This window comes from Delphinapterus leucas, unplaced genomic scaffold (genome assembly GCF_059928025.1).
Source record: "Delphinapterus leucas isolate spDelLeu-1000000601 "Yukka" unplaced genomic scaffold, BTC_Dleu_Yukka2 spDelLeu_asBTCV2_sq61, whole genome shotgun sequence".
Lineage (NCBI taxonomy): Eukaryota > Metazoa > Chordata > Mammalia > Artiodactyla > Monodontidae > Delphinapterus > Delphinapterus leucas.
The window spans coordinates 2,038,532-2,059,205 of record NW_028322270.1 but is presented as its reverse complement, the minus strand read 5'-3'; the positions used below and the strand labels follow the sequence as shown (position 1 = coordinate 2,059,205).

The window sequence follows — 20,674 nt, the reverse complement described above, 5'->3', positions numbered from 1 at the left end:
CAAGAATCCTTTGTTGACTGGATTTATCTCTTTAAATCCAATTTATCTCCATCTAAGTGCTACTTTTCTTGACACATAACATGATTTACCTGGATATTAGAGATAAAGTCTAATAATATTTCATCACTTGCTTAAATATTTGCTACATGATATTAAATTTTCCTTTATTACTTTGGAAAAAAACATTATATACAAATTTTATACTGAGTGAGTAAGGAAAAGATACATAGTAAGTACCTAATATATTTTCCATTCCCTTCATATTTTAAAAATTTAATTACCCTCCTCACTAAGTTTCTCAAAAATCACATGGTTCAATTTAGTACTATCAAGTTTTCACTTTTCAAAATACAGAACATTATTTAAGTAATCACCAAAAGAAGGAAGAAGTAAAAATAGAAACTATTAAAAGTATTTGTCTCTAGGAAATTGGGCTACTTTCAGGGAATGGTGAAGTAGGGGATTATTGCTTTCATTATAAATTGATTTTGGCCTTATAACTTAAAATATCTGGTACAAATTCTATTTACAATAACAATTATAAAAATACTAATTCTCAAATATCTGGAATTCAAAAGCATTTTTAAATTTTGTAGTATGTGGCTCATGGAAACAGACTATGAAAAACATGTGCAAAAAATAAAATGAACAGAATTATTTTAGAAAGGCATAAATGCTAAGAAAGCAACAAAATAGCACATATTCCTGAGAGTGATAAAGGATCAGGAGTTCGATGGTCAAGAAAAACTGAACAACAATTCTCTATTTTCTCCTTCCCCTGGCCTTTGGTAACCACAATTCTACTCTCTACTTTTATAAGTTTGACTATTTTAGGTACCTTATATAAGTAGAATCATGCAGTATTTGTCCTTCTGTGACCAGCGTACCTCACTTACCATAATGTCCTCCAGGTTCATTCATGCTGTCACATATGGCAGAATTTCCTTCTTTTTTAAGCCTGAATAGTTTGATTCATGCAAGATGAATAAGTTCTAGAGATGTGTTGTACAACAAGTTGCCTATAGTTCGCAATACTCTCTTGTGCACTTAAAAATTTGTTAAGTGGGTAGATCTCACGTTAAGTGTCCTTACCACACTTAAAAAAAAAAAAAAAGGGCTCCCCTGGTGGCGCAGTGGTTGAGAGTCCGCCTGCCGATGCAGGGGACACAGATTCGTGTCCCGGTCCGGGAAGATCCCACATGCCGCAAAGCGGCTGGGCCCGTGAGCCCTGGCTGCTGAGCCTGTGCGTCTGGAGCCTGTGCTCTGCAACGGGAGAGGCCACAACAGTGAGAGGCCCGCGTACCGCAAAAAAAAAAAAAAAAAGAAAGAAAAGAAAAGATGTGTTGGAAAGGTGAAAAGGAACAGATACATAAATGAGGGAGTCAGCCTTCAGAAGATCTGGTGGCAGAATATTCCATAAGAAGGAAAGGGAAAATATATCTTTAAAGTGGAATAATAAAAAGACAAGTGACTATAGGAAAAGGGGAAATGAAAGTGAGAACAGAGAAGTAAACCAGGTCGGACTGGGCCTTGGAAGACGTGTTTAAAATTTAATCTCTTCGAGAATTCTAATAGGGTTCTAATTCCAATGGGAGTTCACTGTAGTGTTTGAAAATGAGAATGATGTTACATATATTAAAACTACAAAAATATTCTCAAAAAAAATGAAGAAAAATTCTAGAGGAAAAAAGTTGTACATGGACATGTGATTGATTACTTCATGGGTCTTTATAGATTTCACCAGCCAGAAATTTTCAAGGATGCTCTATAAATGGGGTTCAATTAATTATGTCTTTTCTGTCTTGGATGGTGTCCTTGGTTGATCATCTTATTCCTGGATGGTGACATTGAATTCCTAAATAAAGTCTGTCACTCTATTAAGGGCATTTAGTTATTGTCAAAGTAATTGTGAATAATTCCTCACATCTAACCCAAGCTCCAATAAAGTTTCTAGATAAAACAAAAAATATCTGAGTTCAGAGCTGCTTTCCAGACCATTAAAAAAAACCCATGAATCATTAATATAATTTTTTCTAAGATTCCCTCAGAGATAAATGGCACATAGTCAATTGTTCGAAATGACATAAACCTAACTAAGAAAATAGAAGAAAGAATTTGAGAAACGACTTGAGTTGAGAGTCAGGGGCTAAATAGCAGAATAACACTTTGGAAGCCAACTGTAGAGCTGTAGATGCAAATGATGGAGAATAATCTCAAGGCTGAACTAAGAGATTTGAAAATCGCTCCCAAGATAGAAGGGTACATTCCTTCTGTCATGTTTTCTGCTTCCTGTTCATAGTAAATTGTGAAGAGAGAGAGAGAAGAGGGGAGAGAGAAAGAAAGAAAGAAAGAAAGAAAGGTGAAGGGGAAGGGTAAGAATGGGAAGGGATGGGAAGGAGGAAGGAGGGAAGGAAGGAAGGAAGGGAAGGCGGAAGTTAAAAAAAGAAAATTAAATAAAGAGAAAATGGGCACAGTATTTTTCTTCAAGAATTAGTCTTCCTGATTAAAGGAAAACTTTAAAGTATGTATTTAAGATTTATCCTAAGATAAGAACAGTGCAATTACCTGGAAGTATAAGGTTTTGGACTAAATATTTGAATTTTTTACTTTTCTGTAAGTTCTTGAAAGGTTTCACCTCACTTCTATTCATATACTAATACTAACGCCAATTCATGCTAATTAAAAAGAACAACAGTAAATAGAGTAAGAGTGAGTTTCACCAGAACTTTAACTAAAATTAGGATGTAAGCTCATAAGTTACAATGTAGATATTTGTCTATGATATCACTATCTGAAGTTTTACTGCTGAATATGTGTGCTTTAAACTGACTATAACTCTACTAAAAAAAAATAATTGGAGGCTTGGGTTTGTGAAATCTCCCACAAAGAGAATACTCTGATGCTTTCATAAATTTTCATTATCTGCTCCTTCACGCTGTTCTGTTCTACCTGGCTGTCTCCAACCATGATACAATTTTTGAGGCCCAGTTTAAAATGCATCTCCCATGTAGTAATCATTTAGTTCCATTGCTTTCATAGTAGACAACTATAAATTAATATACCCTCTTTCCTTAAATATATTTATACCATTTTACCTCATACTGTAATCATCTTTGGCATGTTTTTCTAAACCTCACCTTCCTTCCTGGTGCACACTGATCTGAACCAGGTCAAATAACAAGGTTCTTTGTGGTAGATGTTACCACTGATACAGTTGGATGAAAGCTGTAGGTTTCCTCTCTCCCCTAAACATTACCAGGTGGATGCTAAAATTAAAGCAAGTACGAGAAAAAAATCCACCACCACACACACCTATATTTATGAGTAAAAAGGCACAAAAACTTGTACAATCTTTTCTTAAAGATCCAGTAAATTCCTAGCTTTCTAGCCTTTATCCACCTTCATACAACTTATGTAGGGTTTGTTTCTGACAGAAGTAAAATTATTTTAGTGTAAGATGAAATTAATTTCAAGTGGAAAAATCCTCTGAATCTAAGCCCTAGAACAATAACACCACTCAAAAGTGTGTATTATATTAGGTTTTTCTGTAAATTCAAAGTCAGAGATGTTGTTATAATATTTCTAAGAAATCAATATATCTTGAACAACACTTATTAAAACAAGTAAAAAAGGTATTTCTTGTAAAATTTTATTCTGATTAATAAATCTCTAATATTCATCTAGGAAATCTAGAATTTCTAAAGCATAGATACAACTGACACTTTTCCTCTCTTCCTCTCTGCCCCTCACCCCACACTCACATCCAGCTTTCATTCTTGAATAGGACACGTAAAAGTAATACATCTTGCATGTTGATTAAAATTCACTAAGAGATTTATCTATAATTTTAATTGCATTTCTGCTAGAATACTTGGAAATAAATTTTAGATAGCATATTTCACAAACATCATATTTAAAATTTCTTCAAGTCAGTATTGTACAAATTTATGATTGTAAAATCCTACAATTTTAGGATTGTATTAGTTTACAAAATATTTGTTGTCTCTTCACTATGAGAGGACTTACATTCCTATCTCATTAACTCCAGGCTTGACTATTGTACTTACAATGAATTTGACCAATAAAATATGAACAGAAGAGGGATGAGGCACTTCCAAGGAAAATCTTTAAGAACCTTTGATGGTTCCATCATTTTATCTTTTCCATTTCCCATGAAAACAGAAATATATTTAACTGGGACTGGTCATCTAGCTCAGTTCCTTTAATAAAAATGAGAAGCACATCCACAGACAAACCATCATGAACATGTCACAATAATAGGAAATGCATCATTTTTATTTCCTTTTTTGTATGTGTCCCTGAAACTTTGTGGTTTATAACTTAAGCATAACTTAGCTAAGGCTGACCAATGTGAGTACACAATTTTTTGTTTATTTGTTTGTTTTGTATATATATTGTTCCAAAAAAGAGCAATGTTATTTTTCAAATTTTAGGTGCTTAATAATTATTTTTCCTATGACTGAATTTTGCTGTCATGTATTAAGTATAAACTTGCCATAGAATATTTAGATATATTGTTTTTCTCTATTTTGGTATTTAGGTTAAAACACAGTTACTCACATCTCTCAAACCTTATTATATCCCTAAGGAGTGTGTAGATGCATAGATAGATAGAGCAGTCTAATTTGAAAATTGAATCAAAATCTCTGAAAGAGGGACCAGATATTTGCAAATTCATCAACCTTACTCAGATAAGTATAATGCACACCGAAGTTGTAGAACTGTTGTTAAATGCGATGATACCTAAATCTTTTAACCATTCATAAACATAAAAATACAATATGTCAGAAATAATTTTAGTTACTTGCCATGAAAAGCAAAGAAAATTAAAATGTATATGCAATGTATAGGTGTTTTTTATTCAGGACTATTTATCAAATATATATAATTTTATGTAATTTTATACATAAATTTCAAAATTTATGCATTCTACATATAAAATTTTAGAATCTAAAATTAATGCATTTATCACTTGAATCTTTCAGAATTGTTTGTCAGAGTTTCTCTTCCATATCCTGTTTTTTCACTTGGAGTCATCTTCATTTCTTTCAACTAACAATTAAAGATTATTTAAGAACAAGATTTGTCTTCTCATTAGGGAGAAAAAATAAAGATTTATTAATTGCAAATTCCTCCTAATAAACATGTGGGGAAATTTACATTTTACAAGGAGATATCAATGTTTTTCCTTCTCTTTTTTACCTGTCCACGACTACTGTCCAAATAAGAATGACATATTAATTAAGCAAAATCAAGATGTTACCTATGAATCTCACATTTTGATAAAGATTGCTGTTCTTTTGATTACATTCCTCCTCAGCTTACCATTAACTTATCATTCACCTTCTCTCTTAACCAGATATGACATATTATGGAGATACTACTACAAAGAAATGATACAATTTAGAAGAAAATGCTGGATAGGTTTTAGGATAGGTTCTGCTGCTAACAAGAACAAAAATGTTATATACATTTGAAAAATTGTCAAAATAGCAAAAATTGTCAGGTCAAGATTTGAGTAAAATAAGAAAGCCACAGAGGTAACATACAAAAAGATAACATACAAAATATGCAGTAGAGTTTTAAAATTATATTGAGACATATCACAAAACACTTTAGACCAAGGTTCCTCAACCTTGGCACTATTAACATTTTGGATCAAATAAGGTTTGGTTGATGGGAAGGTTGTCCTCTATATTGCAGGATAGTTCACAGCATCCTAGTTTCTACCTACTAAATGTCAATAGAAAAAATCCTGTTGTGACCAAAAAAAAAAAAAAAAAAATCCCATTGAGGGCAAATTAGCCCTCATTTAAGAACCAATGCTCTAGGTCAGTAAATAAAATTGAGGTTAAAAAAAATGTTTTTTAATTTCTGGAAATACATAACCTACAAAAATTGACACAAGAAGAAAATGAAAACTTAAACAATCCTTTACTCATAGTAACAAATTAAATAGTACTGAAGCCACTATCCTCATCCACAAAAATTCTCCCCCCCAAAATAATATTTCTAGATGGACCACTGCATAGAGGATTTCTACTGTGCCAACACAGCTAGACTGATACTGCCTTTTAACAGAATTCTCTTTCCTACATAATTACAGGTTAGCATGACCAAATGAAGCACTTTGCAAGAAATTTGGAAGGGAGAACTATGTAGCAGACACATTAATTTTACATTAGGAAGGTTTTTTGTTTGTTTCCGTTTCTTTGCTTTTATGGCTTCCAAATGGGCTGTGAAATTTGGAGCAAAAAAAATGATGAGTTCACAACACTAATTTTCCTGCCCAAATCTCTTATAAGGGAGCTGACTACCATAAAATAAAACCTCATCTTCTATAGACATAGTGCTCATATTTATAAAAGTCATACCTGTGTCAAAGAGTGTTTTTCCTATGTTTTCCTCTATGAGTTTTATAGTGTCTGGTCTTACATTTAGGTCTTTAATCCATTTGGAGTGTATTTTTGTGTATGGTGTTAGGTAGTGTTCTCATTTCATTCTTTTACATGTAGCTGTCCAGTTTTCCCAGCACCACTTATTGAAGAGGCTGTCTTTTCTCCATTGTATGTTCTTGCCTCCTTTGTCATAAATTAGGCAACCATATGTGTGTGGGTCTATCTCTGGTCTTTCTATCTTGTTCCATTGATCTATATTTCTGTTTTTGTGCCAGCACCATATTGTCTTGATTACTGTAGCTTTGTAGTATCGTTTGAAGTTGGGGAGCCTGATTCCTCCAGCTCCACTTTTCTTTGCAGTATTATTTTGGCTATTCAGGGTCTTTTGTATTCCCATATGAATGTGGTACTGATGAACATAGTGGCAGGGCAGGAATATAGATATAGGGAATGGAGTTGAAGACACGGGGTGGAGGGGCAAGCTGGGGTGAAGTAAGAGTGGCATTGACATATATACACTACCAAATGGTAAATATTTAGCTAGCGGGAAGCAGCAGCATAGCACAGGGAGATCAGCTCGGTACTTTGTGATGACCTAGAGGGGTGGAATAGAGAGGATGGGAGGGAGGCTCAAGAGGGAGGAGATATGGGGATATATGTATGTATATGGCTGATTCACTTTGTTGTACAACAGAAACTAACACAGTATTGTGAAGCAATTATACTCCAATAAAGAGCTATAAAAAATCATACCTAAATTATAAGATTACAGAATTGAATTCTCAAGCTTGCAAGGCTTTTTATGATAAATTTAGGGTATTGATTGGGAAGGATTGGGGTCCTAAATATTAGGATAGAGGCATATGGAAAAATTCCAAATAAGATTGGAAAGTTGAACTTTTAAACTCTGCTAAACTGCCTTTCTTTTAGAATTATCTCTTCAACCTCTTGTTTTAAAGACGTTAGTTTCCTCTTGTTTGAAGAAACTATAATTTCCTCCCCACTGAGACAGTTCTCTTGCAAGAAGAGACTGCTAACCCTCTCTATATCCTATCTCCAACAATTCTTAATGCTCCTACATCTATAACCAGAGTCAAGTTCCATCAGGGCCCAGAAGGTAATGTACAAAGTGTGACATGGAAAGTATTACACATACCAAAAATTTTTCACATATGATTTTAACATTCTACATTTACCAAAACCTAGGTAAACAAGTGAGAATTAATCCTAAGGTTTTTAGATTAAGGTAGAAGAAATACAAATTTGGCTCAGGCTGAGGAGAGCAATAAGGTCTCACTTAGCCAAGATTCTGGATTCAATATGTTAAATCAAGAAGATAGGAGTAGCTTTAACATTTTCCTTTGCAAATGACTAAAATCTGGGACCAAAAAGTGCTTACATTTAATTAAATTAAATGCTAGAAATTCCCTGTCATATTACTGAGGGATATAACCAAAGTCTTAGTGAGATCGGAACAGTAGAATGTATTTATGATGTCATATTTGTTTATTTATCTCCTAATGCACCCCTCAGGTGAATCAGAATACACTCTCTTCATTAAGTCTGGAAGAAATATATTCATGGGGAGTCCACAGTGTCCTTAATGAGCTCCTTTGTGATTACATATTTTTTTCTTTTTAAATATATATTTACTTATTTAGCTACATCGGGTCTTGGGTGGCGCAAGTGGGACCTTCGCTGCAACCTGAGGGATCTTTCATTGTGGTGCATGAGCTCCTCATTACGACGAGCAGGCTTCTCTCTAGTTGTGGTGCACAGGCTCCAGAGCACACAGGCTCAGTAGATGCGATGTGCAGGCTTCTCTCTAGTTGTGGCTCATGGGCTCCACAGTGCACAGGCTCTGTAGTTTGCAGCACGTGGGCTATCTAGTTGTGGTGCACGGGCTCCGGAGTGCACGGGCTCAGTAGTTGCGACACACCGGCTCAGTTGCCCTGTGGCATGTGGGATCTTAGTTCTCCAACCAGGGATGGAACTCGCGTCCCCTGCATTCTTAACCACTGGACCACCAGGGAAGTCCCTGTGATTACTTTCTATTGTTCAGAAATATAAGCAGAAACTACTGTCATGGATCTGGGCTCCCAGAAATCAATGGGGATAATGGAATTCCAGGGTGGCAGATGGCAAATAGAGGCACTTAATCTCCAGAGATAAAATAGTAATGGTAACTCCACTGCAGAGCAGAGCTGAAGCAGGAATCAGAATGTCTATGCTGCAAAGATTTTGGTGTTGAATAGTTCATCATTATGTACCTAGAACTAAAATAAATGAGTAGTCTGTTAAATTTGTAAAAGTAAAAATTCCCAAATGTGTTAACCGTGATCTGTTTTAGAACACAATACAGTCACAGACATCCCTCAACCAGTTTACAGTAACCAGAGTCATTTTAATGAAAAGAAGACTGAGTCCTCTTGAGGAAAGGCCTAGCTATATAGCCCAAAATGGATATTGTTAATATTTCTCCTAGCTTTTCCCTAAAGACCTGCAAATATTTACCATGGTTACTATGAACTGGTGAAGGTGAAATTATCAGACTTTTCAAGGGCATTTGACATTGACTCTGACCTCCCACTGATGCCTGGAGATAAAAATAGAACTGTAATGTACTAGTCAGAAGAGAGGCTTATGAAGGTCACATAATCAATGGAGTGTGTCCATTTCATAGTAGACCCAGTGGACACCTAAACCCACACCGTGACTATCTTCTGAGTTCCAAAATACATAATCAGATAGCACATGCTCATCAGCGGACTTGGTTCTTTAACCCGTGGAAAGGGCTTTGTTATGGTAGGGAAAGCCTAGTGAAAACCCCTAGATCTTCCTTTACACATAAAATATAAAACCGGAAACAACATCACACCCCAAGAGGGATTTCAGAGATTAACGTCACTATCAAGCCCCTAAAAATGCTGGAGTTTATTCCTACCACAGCTAATTCAACTTACCTATTTTGCTTGTGCAGAGGACAGATGTAAATAACCATTATGAAATGAGATTATTGAAAATATAATCATGCAGTGATTCCAATTGCATCTGCTAATCTAGATGTAGTTTCATTGCTGGAGCAAATCATTACATCTCCTGTCAACTGATAGGCAATGATAGATGTGGACAATGCTTTTCTTCTCTAAACTTTTGAGCAAAGAGGTAGTTTGCTTTCAGCAGGTAGAGCCAGAAACACAATTGTACTATTCTAGCTCAGGGATATATTAACTGTTAAGCGTTCTGTCATAGTCTAGTCTGTAATGACTTGAAACACCTCTCAATTCAAAAGGATGTCATGTTTATACATTACATTTATGATGCGGTGATTTTGCATCTGATGAAGAGGAAGTATCAGCAACTCTAGAGACTTTGACATGCATGTTAGAATTTGGGAATGCATCCCACAAAATTCAGGGACTTGCCACCTTGGTGACATTTCTAGGGGCTCCATCTCATAGGAATGTTGAAATATCCCTTCCAAGATGAGAGATAAATTGCTGCATCTTGTCCCTCTACTATTGAGAAAAGTTTTAACAGTCTATGGGTCTCTTTAGATTTGGAATGCCACATATATCTCACTTTGCTGTATTATTCTTACTCATTTATTTAGTATCCTGAAAAGCTGCCAGTTTTGAGTGAGACTAAGTTTCTGCAACATGTCCATCTGCCAAGAAAGCTGTTCTGCTTGGACCATATGACTCAACGGATCCAATTTTGTTTTAAGTGTTTATGGCAGAAAACAAATGTATTGAACCTTTTGCAGGCTGGTATAAATGATTCACAGAATGGAGTTTTGGAATTTTGGAGAAAGCTATAATAGTTCCTACATATAACTTTCCTTCTGAGACATCACTTCTTTTTGATACCTTGCCTTAGCAAAGATGAAGTGCTTTATTTAACACAGGGCAGCCAGTTATCATAAAGCCTGAGACGCCCATCATGAACTGGGTTTATCTCAAGGAAATCAATTGCTGCTAAGAAAGTACATGGATACAAAACTTCAAATTTACAAAGTTCTATACAGGATGGAGGCTGACTTTTGCAATACTGTAATTTTTTTTTTGGTTAAAGGAAAATAATTTTTATATTCAAATGCATATAAGTCTTAAGCAACTTACAGAACTTACTGTTGGAGTAAAAATGATTTTGGGAGCAAGACAAGCACCTCAAAGAGGAGAAGCAAAGATTAAAGAATTGGGGGCTTCCCTGGTGGCGCAGTGGTTGACAGTCCAACTGCCGATGCAGGGGACGCGGGTTCGTGCCCTGGTCCGGGAAGATCCCACATGCCGCGGAGCGCCTGGGGCCCGTGAGCCATGGCCGCTGAGCCTGCGCGTCCGGAGCCTGTGCTCCGCAACGGGAGAGGCCACAACAGTGAGAGGCCCGCGTACAGAAAAAAAAAAAAAAAAAATAGAATTCGGAGCCGCTGTAATCAAGGCAGGCTCTGCCTCCCAGATACCCTGCTCCTGAGCTGTGTTCTTTCCCAACAAAGCCTGCTGCCTGACAGCACCAGACCCTGTGCAGAAAAAAAAAAAAAATTGGTTTATTTGTTTTGTTTAAGTAAATCAATAAACGACAAATGGTCTTGAATAAGGAGGGAAGGGGGCAGGGCACAACCTTTAAAAGAATGATATAGCCATAGGACATGACAAAAACTGTTTAGAACCAACCTGGTCCAAGATGGCGGAAGATTTGACTCCCAGTGGACCTTGGGCTTCATTATATGCTCATTGTAATACATTAGCATACTAAATGACACACCCACCAGCACCATGACAGTTACGAGGCTGACTATAAAAGACCAAAAAGTGGGCGGTGGCCCAATTCCTGGAAATCCCCATCCCTTCCCCCAAATAGTTGGAATAATCCTCCGACTCATTAGTCTATGAAATTACTCACCCCTATAAAAACTGACAACCCTGTACCCTGGGGCCTCTTACCTTCAGAGATGGCCCACACTCTGTGGAGTATGTATCTCCCTGAATAAACCTTCTTTCACTTTACTATAGCTCTCTCTTGAACTCTTTCCTGTGCGAAGCCAAGAATCCACACTTGGCAGCCGTCCCAGGGACTCGCCTGAGACCTGGGACGTGACCATCTTCTCGCACTCCACTTTATCTCCTGCAAGTCTGAATTGAAATAATAAATATTAAATTAGCTTTCTTCTAAAGGGATTTTTACATTTTCTTTAGTTTATGATAAGCCTAGAATGTGTGGTAACTTGGAATAAGAAAAAAAGAAAGATTTGAACGCAAAAGGCTGTGATGAACTACAAGGGGATGATTGGGTTCTATGGATAAACTGAGGAAGATAAGGATGCCAAAGATTCCACAGTTAAGTCATTTGCTGTTTTGTGTTTGGTTATGAGTTCTCTCCTGTGTGGTCAGGTCACTGGAAGTTGCTGTTCTCTTGCTCTCTGTACATCCCCAGCTAGACCAGTGCCTGGGGTCTAGCTACACCCTACTCACATGATTGACCTTCCTACATACTGTCCCCAGGCCCCAGCTAGAGATTGTTCTTATCAAAGAGGAGGTGAGGGGCATGCCCGCTGCTAGTTTCCCTGGTAACCAATGAGCTAACCTGACTTCAATTCCCCCTATAACTGGCAATCTCCTCTTCCCCCCAGGAGCAAAGACTGGCACCATGTGCTGCCCACCATCTGCTGCACATGGTGGGGTGTTGCTTCAGAAGTATAAGATCCCGCTATCCATTAAACCATTGATGTCTCTGTCACTGACTCCGGGCTCTTTCTTTGTCTTGAAGCTGGGCAACTACAGGCCTTGAAGGCCAGTGGGGTGCAACCCAACACCTCCTTAATGCCCATATTTTGTTTACTGAATACAATCAAAGTTGTTATTGACAATTTGGAGAGTAATGCAAAGGACACATTAGTGGTAGGATGTCAGCAGTTGCAAAAAATAAGCCTCAATTTTGGTGATTTCAGATTGAGCTGGAATAGAACTCCCTTGGAAAATTTTAAAGTATATTTATAATAATAAAACCAACAACAATAGTGGTAGTTGTAATAATATAAACAATGATAATGACTGCCAACATTAATGCACGCTATCTGACTCAGGTATTGTTGAAGTGCTTTACCTGGATTATCACTTAATTATCACTATAATGTATGAGGTAAAACTGTTGTTCCCTCTGTTTTCAGTGAAGAATTTGAATCACCAAAAATTTAAGAAACTTGCCAAAGATCAAACTTCTTACAAATGAAAGTCGCAGAGAGTCAGAGTTGGTAGACTTAGCTAATCACCCTACACTAGTATACTCTCCATTCACAGAAATGAGGGGAGAGGGAATTTAGCCTTTGATTTATATTAATTGATAGAGTAATTCTAGAACACTGAGCTTCTGTGGGTTATGAATGCTATATTTGTGTTTATTTTGTATGTATTTCCTACCTTTTAAGATTATTTTTCATTTTATTTATGTGCGACAGAATTGTGTCATGAAATAAATATCACTAGAAATATATTTCTCATACTGTCAACTGGTTGCCAAGTCACGTACTTATAACTGTTTAAAACTGAGCAAGTACTATTATGTAAACAGATGTTTCATCCTCCATAAGACTGGTGATTTATGAAATACATTTTGTAATAAGTTAAGAAGACTGTAGAAATATCACTTCCCCATAAATGAAACAAAAGAATCAATTTATTACACAGAAAATGGGTAATGTGGAAATTGGATTCTGTGACAACTCATTGAACAAACAATCATGAGCAACCACAATAAAATGTAATTTCCTTTACCTTAAATTCTTTAAAGTTAGCAGTTAAAGCTGGATTCTCATATATGCCATTCCATATCTTCCAAGAAAATGATTTTGTGTGTCAAATATCTGTAGCAAGGATAATTCATGAGCTGAGATTTTAAGGGTGAAGAAACCAATGAAAAGTTGCACTGGTGTTCCTTTGCTTCAGACTTATAACTGCACAATGTTAATTTTTTTTCAGTTTTGTGTGAGCTTATGTAGTGACAGGAAAGCATAATATAATCAAGACAGCAGGGAGCTTCTCTCTACAACTCGAATGAATTTACATTTGTCCATTATGTAAATGATTCTTCACCATTTTCCTATTTGCCTATTTGAAGTAGCGTCAGAGTGAATTTCCATGTGCGCTTATGAAAGTGTTTTCAAAGTCTTTCTACAATGATACAAAAATACTCATTTTTTCATTAATATTAAGATAAGTTACTGGTGTATTTCTATCAGAAATAATTTATTTATCTTGTATATGATTTATCCTGCAAAGCTAAGTCTGTTAATAGATTTATTTCATAACCTGAATTAGCCATGATTATAGTTTTAATAGTTGGAGGTCATTAAATACTTTTTATAATGTTTTTATAATAATTAGTAAATCCTCTAAAGTTTTCACTTAAAAGGGTGTGAAAACTATGTGTTAAATAAGAACAAAAATAAAATAAAAATATTATCACATCTATGACAGATATCTTTAATCAATAAATTCTAGAAATTTATCAAATAGAAAGTTTCCAGCCTCTGCAAGTTTTGAATTATATCCCTCTCGTTTTATTCTCTTGTAAGATAAATATAGTTGAATGAATCTTGCTGTAAATATGAAAAATACTTTCAACCCCAGAAGTTAAAGTGCATTTTAAAATGAATGCTTTTCAACATATTTCATTTAATAGTCAACTTTACTTTTGACTCAATGAATGCCATATATTTTTTATTCCTGAAATTTAGTTCACTTTATAGCAGTTGCACAAGTAGTCACTCACTCAGTCAGTGCAATTAATAACATACGGCAGGCAAGTAGTAAAAGTGTTTAAACCATTTATTTTCTTTAGTGCAGACTTGGGGAGGTTTGCTATGGCACAGATTTTTCACTAGTAAGCAAGTTTCTGTTCAGTAGTGTATATGACATTTTTTTCTGAGTTTATTGTCCAAAGGATAGTCTAAGCTCACAGCTCCATCCTCCTCAATGAATACTTCTCCCAAGTTGCTCATCTACTTTTATGCTTTAACTATCACGTTTGTGGCCACAAACCTCATATTAACAACCAGTGCTCTAATTTTTTGTTTCTCTAATTATCTATTCAAAGCTACCTTCAAGGTATCTCCACTTTCATTTTCTCCCAACCACACAAATTTAATAGTCATAAACAAAAAGCTGTCTTTCTATTGCTCTTGTGCCTCTTCTTACCCTAGACTTTTCTTTTGCATCTGTAGATCATGCCCAGTCTGCCCTCTGCCCAGACTTGAAGTCTTCAATTTCTACTTCAGTGTCCACTTACATCCAGTACCTTCCATTGCTCTACTCTGGGCTTGTGTTCCTGCTTTAATTTGTTTCACAAAATGCCTTTATTTTGTAGTACCTCTGTCATCAAACTAAATCCCTTAGGCATCTAAGACTTTTCCGTAACTAGCAGAATGAGCTCTTTTCAGAGTCATGCTTATTTCTTATAACTATGCAAACCAACACCTTTAGTTAAGTCATCTTTATCAATACTACTCCTCCCCTTGTATCTCCTTCTACACACACACACACACACACACACACTTCATTCATATCGGCAACTATTCCTTTCCTCATTTTATGCCTCACATGGGTAACCGTTTCTAATATGCTCAACTAATTCAAATCATATATTTTACTCTAAAGGTTGCTTAAGAATTTTCTTGCAAATTCTGAATTGCTTATGCTTAAATATTTCAATTCTTGATATTCTCTTTTTACTACCTCATCCACTGTGTGAGGCATGGTGACCTGGAATTTAAGGAAAAATTCTAGAAGGATTTTCTAGAGGGTGGATGTTTTCTTTCATTTAAATTTTAATTAAATACATTGACATTATTTTAACACAATAGCACTTGTTTAAAAATGTTTCCTTATTTATAAATCAGTTAGATAGAATAGTAAAGGTCATAAAAACCAATTGTAATAAAACTATAGATTTCAGGATTTCTATGGGAACCAAATGCAAAATGTAATTCAGAAGAGGATATATGAAAGCAGATTCTGTAGAAATTCTCTGAGTTCAAATATGTCATTGTAGATTTTCACTCTGCTTCCAAATGACACAAGCGTGATATAAAGTGAACCTCTTTAAGTTTTTTATCATTTAAATTTGTGAATTTATTATCCATTCCAGCTTTTTAGTGTTTTTTAAAGACGTGGGTGGGATGCAGGCATTACTTCTTGCACCATTTTGGCTTCATACCACTAGATTTAAGCATTTAACAGTTGGAAGCCTCTTACGTGTTCATTTGTAGAAAATGAACTAGGGAGGATGGTTTCACAGTGACTTTCCTGCCTTCTCTCTGCTCCAAGTGGAACATCTGCTGGAGGTATGTGCATTCTTTCTGCAAAGACATGATGTCCTTGTACCCATTTTCAATTTCGTAATGATTGTCAGTGAGAACTGGTGAAGCGTGAAGTAGAGAGTGCAAGTTTGGTTGTCAGGAACAGCAATGATCTGTGCTAGATAGGAAGGTTAGATAGGAAGATAGAGGTTAGATAGGAAGAAAGGAGTTGATGTATTAAAAACGATGCTGGATTGAGGTCCTCTGGAAACCAAATTGGAGACATTTATTTGCATGAGATGTATCAGACGGTGCTCTTAGTCACAATTGCCATAAAGGAAAGGAAACAATGAGAGTTTGAACCTTGATGTAGTTGAAATAGAGGTTTCATTCACTCCTATGAGAAGCTCTAGAGTTTGTATGGCCAAATAGACTACAAGATCAAAATGAAAAATTGCAATAATGACATAGTCAGAAAATTAAAAAGAGGAAAGAAAGAAAGAATGAATGAAAGGGAGAAAGATTGAGAAGAGACTAGTGAATAGCTGTAAAACTAATCAAATTGAAAAGGAAAAATGTTTTAAATGAATAAAAAATCATAAATATCATGAAAAATAAATTAAAAATCATAAACTGTATATATTGGCAGAGCATAACAGGAAATATCTCATAAAACTTTGTGCACTGCACTAAATTTGGGTATCTTCACATAGTAGAAATCTATTTTAGTATTAACATAAAATTTCATGTTGTAAAGCCTTCTAAAGAACCATTAACAAGATATAAGGACACATTTTTAACAGAATTAACTTGTAATTTTTAATGCCTGGATTTAGGAATAGTAAAATAAATACTGGGTTTTGGTAAGCCCAGTGGAACACCAGGATATTTGAGAAGATAAAAAATTATTAATTTTAGTCATGAATTAAATTAATCAATACGTAAAATATCTACTATGACATTAATAACACTCAAATACAACTGATATTTTTCAGGCAGTATAGACCTTTCTTATTTTCCCTATTTTGCAACTTTTTGCTCTTTTTCAATTTTTAAAATTTATTCTTTTGTTTTTTTCCATCTGCCTCTTTCTAATGTTTATTATTGAAGCTAGATTTATGGATGTCAAAGGAACATATTAAAACCCACAAAATTTAGTAATAATGACTCCTCTGAAAATATGAAGTAAAGGCCAAATGCTGTTGAGTGGCATGTAGATGGAAACTCAAGAAAAAATAATATTTATTATAAAATTAAGCTTATCATCAAATTTGTAAACATGTAAATGGTGTTAGAGACAAGATTTTTCTGTCAGTTTCTCTATATCAGTAGAAAAGGCAACAAGTGCAGAAAAACAAGCAACAACAATGACCTTCCACATGCTATCTGCACTCTCAATATTTTTGTACTTATTTGACATAGCAAACTCTTAATAAAATGCATGCTGGGGTAAGGAAGGGCGCTGGGGCAGATCGTTGTAACACTCTGCTGGTAAATAACATTGCTCCCCTCCTAATTCTAAGAATCATTCGGTTTCTCTAAGGAAATATATATATTTTGTTGTTGTCGTTATTGTTTGTGGGAGGAGGATGAGATGTCAATTTTGAAGCAATGGAAAAGAAGGAAAGATGTAAAGATAAAAACTGGAAAGACTAATTCCAGAACTGATTTTCAAAATTGCCTGAGAGAAATAATCTATATTGTCAGAAATCAGGATAGTGATTTCCTTTGGGAGTTGCTACTAGAAGCAAAGATGAAGGAGGCTTCTAGACTAAAATGTTTAACAAAATTAGTGTACCCCCTAGAACAGTAGCTCTTTTTTTTTTTTTTTTTTCAGTACACGGGCCTCTCACTGCTGGGGCCTCTCCCGTTGTGGAGCACAGGCTCCAGACGCGCAGGCTCAGCGGCCATGGCTCACGGGCCCAGCCGCTCCATGACATGTGGGATCTTCCCGGACCGGGGCACAAACCCGCGTCCCCTGCATCAGCAGGCGGACTCTCAACAACTGCACCACCAGGGAAGCCCAGTAGCTCATTTTTAATGCTTCAAGAATACTTAAAAATAATTTTTTAATGATTAATGTAAACTATGGAAATAGCACACAAAATAAGTACACAACTAATCATGGTAATTCATACCTGTTTTGTTGTTGTTGTTGTTTTTGGTTTTTTTTGGCTGTGCCATGCGACTGTCAGGATTTTAGTTCCCTGACCAGGGATTGAACCCAGGCCCCCTGCAGTGGAAGCCCAGAGTCCTAACCACTGGACCACCAGGGAATTCCCTCATGTCTGTATATTCTAATCATGTGATAGAGAAGATTCTAAGATATTCCCCTAAGATCCCTGCACTGTAGTGTAAATGACTTATATAATCTCCTTCTCTTGACTGTGGGTGTAGTCTGGAATATAATGGGATATCACTTCTGTGATTAGTTTACTAATAAGCTAACTGTGTGTTATGCAGAAGGGAGATTATTCTTGTGTGGCTGACCTAATTATGTAAGCTTTTAAAAGAAGGTGAAACATCAGAGATGGAAGAACACAAATGAAGATGAGAACTCCATCAATAGTCTATCATAGAAATCAATTAATGAAATTTATTTTGAGTTCATAGATTTTTATTTTATTGCATTTTCTCTTTAAAATTTTAATCTAATTATTATTGTTAATTATTATAGGTACAATTATCTTATTTTATTAATTTCAACTCTTACCTTTCTAATTTTCTCTCTTCTACTTTCTTTGGGTTTAATTTGATTTTCTTTTTCCAGCATCTTAAGGGAATAATTTAAGTCATTGTATTCATAATTCTTTTTTTTCTAATATAAATACTTAAAGACACATATCTCAAGACTGTTTTAGCTCTATTGAACAAATTTTGATCTACTGTGTTTCCATATTTACTCATTAAAATATTTTCTATTTTCCTGAGTATTTTTTTGTCCCAAGTGTTATTTGTAAGTGAATTGTTTAGTTACTGTACACTTGAATATTTTAATATGCCCCTTTTTGTGAATTACTAATTTAATTATGCTGTATAAATGGACTCATACAATATGTCGTATTTGTGGATGTCTTTTTATATCTGGAATAAAATTTACAAGGTTTTTCTATATTGTAGCATGTATCATTACTTAATTCTTACAATGAATAATATTTTTTTTTTATTTTTTTTTTTATTTTTTTTATTTTTATTATTTTTTTTTTAAACATCTTTATTGGGGTATAATTGCTTTAATTGAATAATATTTCATTGTATGGATATAACACATTTTATTTGCTCATTTATCAGTTGATGGACATTTAGATTATTTCTACTTTTTGTCTATTAATAAACCATGCTGCTGTGAAAAAGTGAAGAGAAGTTATGGTAGATATATGTTTTTATTATTCATAGGTATATACATATGAAAATACCGAGGAGGGGAATTTCTGGATTATATGGTAACTCTATTTTTAACATTTTGAGAAACAGCTGAACTATTTCCCATGGAGTCTATATCATTTTACATTCCTACCACCAATTTCTCAACATCCTGGCCAGCTAGTTTTATGATCTGTCCTTTTGACTTTAGTCATCCTAGTAGGCATTAAATAGAGAATATACTGTGAATATCCGACTATATCAGTATCAGAGATGATCATGTGCTGTGTGTCATTTAAATAGAGTATATTATATCGATAGTTTTTACGTATAAAACTGCCAATGCATTCTCTGGATGAAGCCCATTTAGCCGTATATACTTATTTTTATATATTGTTGGATTCATTTTTTATATATTTGGATTCATTTTATATATATAAATGAATATATATATTCATTTTTTGGATTCATTTTATATATATAAATGAATATATATATTCATTTTTTATATATTGCTGGATGCATTTTTTCCGAGTATTTTTTGAACATTCTTTGTCTATATTCATTAAGAATATTGGTCTATAGATTGCTCTTATAATGTCCTTATACTAGATGGAAAATAGCCACCTGTCTTATTTCTATAGCAAGGAAACATTTTTTCACACTAATTCATGAACTCATTCGGTTCTATCATGATACATGCAGAAATAATGCAAATTTATATTAACATAGGAAAATTAATCATCATTATCATGAGGTGTTTCTTTTCAATGAAAGAGAAGCATGTAATTTCCATGTGCAGATGCACATTTAATGGGATCAGCTGTATGGTGATGGACAGAAACTACATTTTTGGTGGTGAACATGTTGAAAAGTATGCAGAAGTAGATAATACCATGTTGTACACATGGAACTTACATAATGTCATAAACTGACATTACCTCAATAAAAAACAAATCTAAAAAAAGCACACTTAAGAAGAAAATTACTGTCTTGCTTTATGGTGCTTTTAAAAATGATTTTCCTCCTTCAGTGTTGTTACTTCAAATCTAATAAATTTAAGATGTATATGTAGGGTAGTGTTTATATCTCATATGTGGTTGGCCCATAAATATTATTTAAAATATGCACAGTTTTACATTAGGGTATTATTTCCTGACCTCTCAACTAAAGTTTATAAATAACTGATTCTGACATTCTGTACATTGTAATATAAATGAGCATGGGGTACGATATCAACCTCTTACCATAACTGATCATTAACACTCAAGAATGTTTTATGTTGGAGTGGAAAAGAGTTGGCTATCATTGAATGGAAAACAGAAACATGATTATACTTAGAAAATAAAGGCAGTAAATGGTTCATTTGCTCTCTTTCCATTTGCAGAATTGTAATAAAAATGCCAACTAGATGGATATTTAGGCAAAAGTACATTGCAATGAAGTTCAGATTACAAGAGGAGCTGCATTAATATACAACATTTTTGTTTGAGCCTGCTTTTCTATTTCAATTTCAAGAGTACTTGGGTATTTTAATTTCAGTTATAGATACCCATTTAGCAACTCTCTTTTCTATAAAATAAATGTTAACACTTCTAAGTTA

At 34.7% G+C, this 20,674-nt stretch overlaps 1 long non-coding RNA gene across 1 annotated transcript; it reads right to left on the bottom strand.

The window, feature by feature from the left end:
* Nucleotides 1–1,292: 1,292 nt before the first annotated feature.
* On the bottom strand, nt 1,293–16,474 carry LOC149743893 (uncharacterized). Its single transcript, XR_016391683.1, has 2 exons — nt 11,360–16,474; nt 1,293–10,935 (listed from the first exon to the last, which is right to left on the bottom strand). It is a non-coding gene; the product is annotated as an uncharacterized LOC149743893 (long non-coding RNA).
* Nucleotides 16,475–20,674: the final 4,200 nt, after the last annotated feature.